Genomic DNA, 11084 nt, shown 5'->3' on the forward strand with positions numbered 1-11084 from the left:
TGTTATTGTTAACAATGGAGCTTTCCCCCAATTGTCATTGTCACTGTCTGCGTCCCTTTAAGTCCTTTCCAACTTATCGAAACCCTATCATGTGGTTTTCTTGGCAAGATCTGTTCAGAGGAGATTTGCCATTACTGTCCTCTGAGGCTGAGAGGCTTGCCCATGGTTTTCATGGCTGAGCTGGGAATCAAACCTTGGTCTTCAGAGTCCTAGCCCAGTGCTCAAACCATTACACCACGTTGGTTCATACATACCATCCTGGCCCTTCCCATGTGCATCCAGCTATGCCTCACAGGAGTCTGCAAATCTCTTCTTCATCAATCTTCTCTGGATTGACAGCACAGCTAGCCATGCATGATTTCCATAGATCTCGCTCTCTCATCTAGTGCCATTTTTCTCTTTCTTCTCGCTTGAACGTTTTCACACTTCAGTGTAACATTGTGGTAGCTGAGCCTCTCTACCCCCGCCCGACAAGAGATTATTTGTCAGGTTGCAAACTTCAGGAATCCTCAGACCCCCAGGCCACGTCTGCAAGATCTGCATGCCTGGGTTGGTTAACACTCGGTTGAAAGCAGAGATGTTTGGAGCATCTTGGCAGGAGGATGCAAAGAAGCTGTGAAGGAGACAGCTCTTCTCTCCTCAGAGCTGTCAGCCCTTATCTCCTTTTAACAGCATTAAATGCCTACACATACAATAATAATAATTATAATCACTACCACCACCAGACAGGTCAGCAGTAAGGCAAGCAAGATTCAAACCAGAGACAATGCTCCTCAGCTAACTACAAGCAGAACGGTGTAAGAAATCTCTTCCTCATTTGTTTGCCCATGGGCAAAAACAACACAGTCTTAATACTGAGGGAGGTAGGAAAAATCAAGACTAATATATCTTATATTTATTTACTCTTTTATCTCTGTTGTATAGTGGCTGATCCCAAAGTCTAATTTTTCTGAAAGGCAAAGAACACCCCACTCATACCCAGATATCTGGTAGAAGGGGGAGTTTAGAAAGCATCCCACTCTTTTACTAAACTCGGGCTTAGGCTTTTTGTCAATTCTGTTATCACCACCATGTTGTTTCTTTCCTCAGACAAAGTCTATGGAAGGAAAGGAGCAGTTTTAAATGATCTAGCCCGTACCATCCAACATTTCACAAATGAAAAGCAGAACACATATGGTGAAGCAACAGCAGAGTGGGGTGAAGATGGTAAAAACTATTAAAGAGGAAGAACACACAAACCAGGACAGATTGCTGAAGTTTGCTTTTGCTGGACCCTACAGAGAAATGCAAAACTCAGTCCCTCCTCTCCTGATTTCCCTTGCTGAGTTAATTGATGCAAACTACTTTTCTGGTTTGCAGCAACTGAAGTAAGCTGAGGATGAAGGGGCAAAATGGGAAGAAGAGAGAAAAACTGGGACATTTTAGTAGCAGTTGAACAAGTGGGACGACAAAGGATCAATTGGCATTGTCCCTGCCAAATCAGGACAGTTGGAAGGTATGCTAGCTTGACCACATTATTTCCTGATAGAGCCAGAATCTCATATCAATTTATTCTTAACCAAGTACTTAACTAAATAATTTATCCTGGCCCAGTCCCCCCAAACTTGCTGGAAACATCATTCAGCCATGCTTTGATGACCAGCAGAATGGCACCACTTGTCCCTATGCAGCTGATGGCTGATAAAGTAGGTTGAGGGGTGAGTTATAATCATGAAAACAGTATGAAAATTATGACCAAATAGTGACTGGGAATATGGAACAGTTACGGCTCCCCAAAAGAGATTTTTGTAAAGATATGAATCATATCACCCCATCTGCACACCAACTGACTGCACTGAAAGAGTTCATCAGAATGATGTGAATAGTTGCAGAAAACACATCACATTGGTGTTAACATATCAGTTTCCCAGATCGGCTCAAGCCTTTATGACATTTTGGTGGAAGCACCCTCTTAGGCTAGGATTCCTTTCTCTTAGGAAGCTTTCAAGACACTACCTCTTTCACTTTCACTCTGTGTTAATACACAGTAATAGCAGTTTGCCATGATCTCAAAGTTCAGTATGGACTTTGTAGTCTGCTGAAGTATCTAGAACTGTCTGCCAGAAAAATCTAGTGCTGTAGTTCAAGGGGATGCACTAGACCTCTGTAGCAGACAATGAATACCTCACCAAACTACTGATCTCAGGATTCCTCAGGATTCCTCAGAATTGAGACAAGACATTTAAAGTGGCATCAAACTTCTCTTAACTGTGTCATGCTGACTTACTCTGGGGTTTGTTCATAGGGTTAGATGTATACCTTTTGTCACACATATATTTTACATTCAGAATAACTGGGTGAAGTAGGCTACGTTGAAAGACAGTATCTGGCCCAACTGTTATTGCTGAATGAGAATTTGAACTTGCACTCCCTTGATCATAATCAGATATATGCTAATCCTCACATCATGTTGGCTCTCTAATGTTTTACAGGATTTTAAAACTTTATGCTGTATGTTGATTTGAGAATTCATTAACCTACTTTTCAAAAACTAAAAAAAGTTATTTAAACTGCAAAAACAAAGCCAACAAACTCTAACTTAAAGTGGCATCTGCATGGATGTGTGATTCTACAAACTAACAGTCATTTTTTCCACCAACGCCATCATTCTGTGAACTGTGTTTGCTTTTATGAAAGCAAAGTGTTTTTCCTACCTCATTGCAGAGGAAATGTATTAAAGCTCCACAGAGGCATTTGTCAGCTTGAAGGCTCTTTATAATGAAGTATCATTACCAAACACTTTAGCACTAAGTAGAGAAAAGCCAGAGCAGAGCAGTGGAAAGGATTAAGGGGTTGTTCTCACTGGCTTATACTCCGTGTTACAAATCGAATCCAAGGTATAGTGTTCCTATTAGAAACTGAATTAACTCTAGAACAGTTCCAGAGTAACCCGCAATCGTTCCCACTAAAATCCGAACCATAAAGCGGATTTACTGAATTTACCTGATTTTGGTTTCCATTGGATCTAGATCCATGAGTACCAAAATGGGATGCCTAGGACTGGTTGCCACCTGGAGTAACAATGCACTTCTTGGTCACACTTAATTTAAGATCACAGTAGCTGCAAATAGCCAGTGTTACCAATTTTGCAAACAACCAAACAGCAAGCTTGGGCAGTGGTGAGCTGGCTGAAAGGCACAAAAATGGCAGCCTTCACATTAACCAAATTATGGCACAAAAAAGACCACAGGTCACACAGTAACAAGAAACACAGAGCACATAAGTCACAGAGATCAGACAATGCTCATGTGAATCATAATTTGGCATATTCGTATGGCAGCATAGGAAAGACAACCATAATAGGAAAATGCTTGGCTATACAGCAAGTTATATTAACTTTATCTTCTTTAAAATTTGTACCTTACTTGAAACTTTTCAAAGCAAAGATGACTGTGGTGCAACTCAACCATCCTATCTTCTGGTGAGAAAATATTTGACTTGAGGTTTGACGTAAGTGGATGAGGATAAAGGAATCTGTATTAACTTCATCATGATTCTTTGGAGGTTCATGTGATTATTTGCTGCTTAGGAAAATGAGCAAAATAATTTCTTAGTTCTATCTTATTACAGGCTGGTAGAAATGAACAGTTGGTATTGTTTGACCATTTACATTTGCATTATATTGGCCAGACTGAAAAGGCATTGTGGATAGAAACTAAAAACATGGGTGCAGGATTGTGCAAGGGCCCACCATGCACATATACATACACCTACTTTTGCTGTTTTTCCACAGCATATTAATTAGAGGTGAGGAAAGGACTTCCAGATGTTGCTAGACTGCTATTCCTACCAATCCTAGGTGTCATATCAACTGGGAAGGGCAGATGGACGTTGTAGTCTAACAACGGCGGGTTACAGACGGGCAAAAAGGGGTGTGTTCATGACGTCATGAAGGTATAGCCTTCAGATGGCCCTTACCTGAATGTCGCCATGAACACGCCGCCCGCCCGCCCCAAGCGGGAAGAAGCGGCATTAAAAAGGTGCTGCTTTTCCCCGCTTCTTTTCTATATACTGCGCAGCTGCGCATCTCCGTCTGTAAGCAGCTGCACCGGTACGCCAGAATTGCTACGCCGCTAATTTAAGTTGCCCATTTAAAAGCTCCGAGTCAGCTGCGTTGCATAATGAGTTGGGGTCCTGGAACATGTGCAGTTTGCACCGAGGCTCTAATTAGAGCGTCAGATGCCATGCAGATGTGGAAGCTGCAGCACAGCTGCACTCTATTTTAATGCTCGTAACCCTAACCCTAACCCTAGAGCAACATGTACGCATGCGCTGCTAGAATTGGGGAAAGTTTGGAATTTAAAGTGAACCCCTACACACATTCCTGTGCCATTTTCACCTAACAATAAAAAACCCCTAAAACTTTAAATATTTACATATGTACAAGGGAGGTGATGGGGGATGGCAGGGGGACAGCGGTGGCAGCGGCGACAGCTGTGGCTGTGCATTGCAGATTCAGCAAGAGCGCGGGGACCAAAGGAGAGGAGGCATCCATGATGCTGGTGACACTGGCAACGCACAAGCAGACAAGGATGCCAACACCAGCTGATCACCAGCTGGCAGGAGGCCACCTTTGTTCTTGGGCAGGGCAGGGGAAAAAGTTTTAAAGGGGCTTGGGCGCTTTAAATGTGCACATAGGCTTTCTGCCGCCGCTGCTTAGCGCCGCAGCTGCGCAGCTGCGCATCCGCCAGCCGGCAAAAGAAAAAAAAAGCCCCGTTTTTGGCCGCCTGTGCAGAAGCTGCCTCTCTCTTTGCAGCGTCCTGCGAGGTGGCAGTTTGGAAAACTGCGGGTCAGAAACGCCCCAGGTGAGGCGTCTTCACTGCCCCCCATGTGGAAGCCCCATCACCTGAGCCACGCCCCCAGGGCGGGCGGTCTGGAGGCTCCGTATTCAGCAGAATACACCTCCAAGACGTCTTCCCCTGCCCTTCTGTACCCTGCCAACGTTAGAGTGTTACATGTTACTCATCCCTGCTTGACATGCTGGTGATATGTTCCTGTAGAACCTGTTGGATGGCTGAAGAACTTTATCAATGCGACACAGAGCCACAAGAAACCTTGTAGGGGTGTGTGCTTTTCATATAACCACAGTCTCACTTAAATCACAGCATAGAGTTACCCTCAAGAATTTTAGGTCAACGGACAGAGAACTGGCAGTTAGGAGCCAGAAGAGAACTGGAGAAGAGTTGTAGTTTTCCAGATTCAGTACAGGTTTGTTTTTTTAATGGCTGCAAAGGAGAAGTTACTTTCTCAGTCAACCAATCCCAGCCAGTACAGTCAGTAGTCATGCTAGCTGGGGGATCTGGGAGCTGTAGTCCAAAACAGTAATTTTACCAGGCTCCCCATAGGAAACAGAATTTGAGCAGGTACCGCCTTTTCTGCCATACTTTGGCAGTGGAGTGTCAGCACCTGCTGAATTGTCCCCACTAAGCAGCTATTCAAGAAGTATAGTATTTTTGGCCAACTATGCATTCCAATGGAAAATTTATGACCCTAAGCCCCTTCTTCATCTAAAGAGAATGGCGACTTTTAAAGAAATGTGTTTTGGGGGGGGGGGGGGGGGAGTTGTTAGTTTACTACTATTTTTAAAAAAAAATTCAGAAGTATCATTGGAAAATGCCTATCATTTGTTGCTAATCTACGACAACAGACCAGGATCTAAAGGGCTTGTTCCTGAATTCATCCCTTACAATATGCACTTTTACATATTGAATTCTACTAACTGCTTCCCTCTGCATGTACAACCACATAACTGGATTCTGGCATGCTATTTTCCCATCTGTTTCCTGGTTCATTCCTGTGTTCAATAATACAAGGGCTTGTTCTGCTGCTCTCATGCATACATTTGAACTAAAATACACAGTGGCTCACTATTTTCCATCCTTCTTGTGTGCTTTTGAACCAAAGCAACTTTCTAACGAAATTTCACCATGATACCAAATTATCCACTCTTGAGCTGAATGAATAAGAAATTAACAGAGAGAGCTTGACTGTATCCTTCATTCACAACAGCAGAAGGATGGAATACAGTGAGCCACTGTGTGTTTTATCATATAATGAAGACACCCCCTAAAGACATTTCTTTTTGTAAAAATCTGTCTCTTAGTTCCGATTCACACCCCAACTATCAATGCTGAAGACACATCAGTCTATTTGACCTATTGGTAACACTTCTCCCTAGGACCGTACAAATAGAGGCCAGGATCTTATTGGTTTAGGGATGAGATGGGAAGTACTTGGGAGCAGAGAGTTGCCAATGCCCACACAGATCTGCAGTGATGTGTTATAAGTTGTGATTTACAGGAGATTAGGGACAGGAGCAGTAGCTTTCATTTCTCACTCTACAACTGTGGCTGGATGCAGCTTGGGCACCTTCCACTCTCTTCTAGTTGATAAATGACATGATAAATGATAAAATGCATACTCAAGGATGTCAAAACTGCTTTTGTGGCAGTAATGGAGATGCAGAACTGCACAGGCAGAAATGCTGGCCATAATGTGGTAAATGCACATGTCCACTTCTTGTGCTGTCAGAGGCAGAGCCATGCTCAGCCTCTGAAACCAGTGTTCATATGAGAATACATGAACTAGCCTTGAGCAGTCAGTATTATACTTTGTTCACCTACTGAAATCAAAGATTTGTGGTGATAACTAAACTGAACAATCTTAACAACTGGGCTTTTGAGGAAATAATTTAAAAGGTTAGAAATAAAAACCAATCTATGGTTTATTTTCAGATAGAAAGGACTTGTTATCTTTCTACTTCAGGTGGTCAGTGATTTTAAGAACCTTTTAATTTTCAATATGAACAGTTTGCTGCCTATCCTCTATGAAAGCATTTGCCTTTGGCTAGTATTTGGTAGCTCTTTTTGGGCCTTGTGCAAAGCCGGCAGAAGTGGGACAGAGGTTTTTGTCCAACTATCCACACTGAATGCTGAAAACAGATTTCACACTATGATTTGGTTCCAAGCTAAACCTTTACATTCATTTAGAGTATTCTATATCTCAGCATCAGTAGATGATCAGTGACTTCATAAGACTGGTGGGACACATATTGAAGACATCACAATTACAAGCGGGCACAATTTATTCTCTCAACGCACTCACGCACTGTTTCTGCTTAACAGCAAAATTTTAAAAAAGCTTTATTAGTTCAAAACAGTATCCTTTCCCCCTATTGTTGCACCTTTAAAAAATTCATTTTGATTTCCCCCTCCTGTTTCCATTCAGAGTATTATCTATGCTTGGAGTTTCAAATGTTTTGGAAGAGGCTCATTGTATTTATTCCAACCTTACCGCTCTTCTTATCCCTTCCCCAAACAAAAGAAATCTTTCCAAGACCCATATAAATACATGCAAAACATTGTACACATAGATTAAATAATATCAAAATGCAATTACAGATCAGGTGCACTTTAAGCTGGACTCTAGAATATGGCAAACACACCAGGGGTACATATTGCTTTGAAACCACCATTTTTTAAAATGTCATGCATACCACATAATATTCATCCTTTTGTTTTGTCTTTTTTCTTTTTTTAATATAAAAATACCAGAGTGTATTATACTAGTTACTGCAAAAAGGGAAAACTTAAAATTCTTATATGCATGCATTTTTAAAAAAGCTTTTAAATTTAAATAAATATACACACAAATATTTATTTTAATATTGTATATATATTTATTTATGGGCAGGAAAAAACCCCAAAGAAGTAGTATTAGCCATGGGTTCTCTAAAGAGGAGATGAATTTGCAAATAGAGCTCATTTGTATTTGGTTAGTAGGAGTATTATCACCACAAAGCACAACCCAAAGAGTGTGGATACAGTGAGCAGGAGGACAAGCTACATTGGTAGTGACTGCAAAAGTGAAGCTGTCCTAAGAGAGGGATTCTGTATTTGTCGGTGGAGATAGTTTGACCTTTCATCAAGATGCTCTCCTGAGGAAGAAGAGACCTTGAGAGGTGACCTCCTGAGTAGATGGGAAGAGCAGAAAGTTATTAATGAAAGACTTCCATGGCACATGTGGAAGTCACAATCAGCATACCCTCTTCTTTATAAGACTTGCAGCCATTGCAACTGTTTGCCTCAATCCCATGAAAAGGCAAAGAGGACTAGAGAATAAACACTGAACTAGGCAAACCTGGGAAGAATGCAATGGAACAGACACAGATCCTCTATTTCTTTTCCTTAATACATTGTATTGCTCTCCAAGAGGCATGTGAAACATGCAGAAATGCCTATGCTTATTTAAGCATTTGTGATTGATGTATATATTTTGGTTCCTATTTGCCCATGGCTAAAATTACAATTAGATTTATTTTCCTTCTGGACTTGTTCCTTTTTTAAAAAATAATAGCGTCTTCAAACTTATTGCACAAAATTTTTGAAAAATTAAATCAAATCCCTGTGCAACTCAATAAAAAGAACCAATTAAACAAGTCTAGCTTCTAAAAATGGATATTCTCCATTATACACAGGAAATCAGGTAATGTCTTTGGTACCAATCTGCCATTTTTTTTAACAAAAATAATAAATTCCTACTAAGTCCTATTAAGAACTGCATGGGGCAGCCAAACAAAATGAATTAAAACCCATCGCCAAACTCCACCTTTGGTCTACTGGGGGTGGGCAGTACATGCTAGATTTGGGGTTGTCTTTTTCCCAACAGATGGTGGGTGTAGTCTATCCTTTCACACTGCTGTTCAACTGTCTGGTGAGGAGAGGGGGATTAACTGAAAAGTAGTACCCTTTCCCTCTCTAGCCATGAAACAGGTGATCAGTTCCACTCATGGAACCATAAAATGCTGGCCATCTGTTTGGCATACATGTGCATACAAGAATCAACAGATTGGGGTTTTATGTCTTTTATCAAAAACACTCTTATTTTGGCCAAACATGTGATGGTTCCTTAATAATTTAAGCCAGTCGACTGCGGAAGGTTTTTTTTTATCACTGAAACTGAAACAGAAAAAACCCTATCCAACTCTAATTTACATTAAAAATGTATACACAAGAAACACTTATGCTTTAAGCAAACCAGCCATGTCAACATAATTTATATAAAAAACATTTCTGTATAACACAATTGACTTTAGTACAAAGATGGCTGTTCAGAGAAAGGAAGCTGACTGGAGTTTGACCAATCACACAGTTTCAACTGCCAGCCATGTGACTACATTCCACTGCAGTTACATAACTCACAGCTTAGTTTCCTTTAAACAAAATACATATGGCTGATTTGAAAATATCTGTTTCTGATTTAAGGAAAACTATATATTTTCGGCATAATATTTATATAATTATTCTCCCCCCTCCCCCCCCCCCCCCCAGGAAGCTAGACACAAGCAAGAAAATAAATGTACTGAAATGTAGGCCAGACCCCTCACCACAACCTGTCAGTTACAGATTTTTGGGAGTGACAGTTTTATTTTCTTCCAAAACAAGTTTTGAGGTAATAAAATTTTTATTAAACATAAAAAAATCAGTGTTCCCTCCCCCAAATCTTTCATAAATGTTTATGCAAGCACCTGACATACATGGTGCTTGCCTAAATACTTGCAAAACAAGTATTTAAAGTAGAAAAATGACCACTGAGGCAATGTAATCTTTAGACTAGAACTAAATAAAAAAAGAGTCCCCCCATTTGATAGGTCATATAGCAAGAGATGGCAGTTTCCCTCCCTAAATTCCTCCCCATATGTACAGTTCAGATGAAAGAAACGAAGTGGATTTATCTGGAAGGAAAACATGGGGTTGGTGAGGGGATCAGTTAAGATGGTCAGTAATGGGTATCCCTTTCCTGGCTATTGGCAGTTAGTTGGACCTATCATGTCCTGTTATGCCAGCATTGGAACAGAAGACCTACCATGAAGGAATTTTTATCAGTTTTCCTTGAACTCACTATGAAATTCAGTGACCAATCTACAAGCTCAAGGGTTTAAACACTCAATTTCCATTTTCCCCCTTTAAGGAACACTTATCACTTGGCAAAGTACCAGGCTCCTGTGTGGCAGGTGGTGCTTTGGGCAGTGCTTATGCAAGGCACAGGAGTTTTTGCTGTGCATTCTTCAAAAGGAAACGAAGGGGAAAAGGCCACCGACAAGGAAAAGCCATCCACTTTAGAATGTTGGGAAGGCAATGCTGAAAATGGGACAAAACCTTCCAATACAGCTACTAAAAACTAAGCTTTCTCTTTGCTTCCACTTTCTAAGCAAAGCATCCTGCACTGAGCCATTCTGCCCCAAGTAGCACAATTGCAAGTGCCCACACTTTTCTTGCACCACAAATTGGCCTCGTCTAGATATGTTCATAACAGTTTCAGCAAGAGGCCCCCATTTAACTGTAAACTGCAACATTGTTAATATTAGCAAACACAGGATGAGATGAGACTGACCCCATCTTCCTTCAGCACAGGAAGTTATTCATCTTCTCTAATGTTCTTTTTGGACAAATGAATAGCCACAATCGCCTTAGGAAAAGATGGGAGGCCAGTTGAGGTGAAATGGGAAGGAAAGGCACTACTACTAAGAAATGTGGGAAAAACCATATTGTTGTTCCTTATTATTAGTAACTGAATAGGATGTTTTGTGCCATGAACAAAACAGCCCAAACTCTACAGAGCCAACCAATTTGCAAATGTCACTAAAAAAAAGCATACTGTACAAAGGTATGTGTCCAAGAACCTTTCCTATTAAACTTTCTCTCTTCTGCATACAAAATCCAAGAGAAACTATAGGAACATATAGCTTTTTATGAGAGGGACAAAGTTGTACTGTTTTACATTTTGCACTCTTCAAATCATTGGCCCTTTCCCCATAATAACCCTTTTGAAGATAGGGGAGCAACTACAACATGGAGTTATGCCACATGCTTTTAAGATTCTCTGGATGAGGTTTGGATGTTTACCTTACAGGGCAGGGAAGCTACTCACCTGATAATCAAAATGGCAAAAACCTAATTAAGAAAATCAATTTGTAGATATCTAAGACATCTCACAAACCTCACCCAATGCAGAGTTCTTTATTCATATACATTTCTTTTTTGATC

The sequence above is a fragment of the Sceloporus occidentalis genome, unplaced genomic scaffold, assembly GCF_023333645.1.
Source record: "Sceloporus occidentalis isolate IW3139 unplaced genomic scaffold, rSceOcc1.0.p SCAF_5, whole genome shotgun sequence".
NCBI lineage: Eukaryota > Metazoa > Chordata > Lepidosauria > Squamata > Phrynosomatidae > Sceloporus > Sceloporus occidentalis.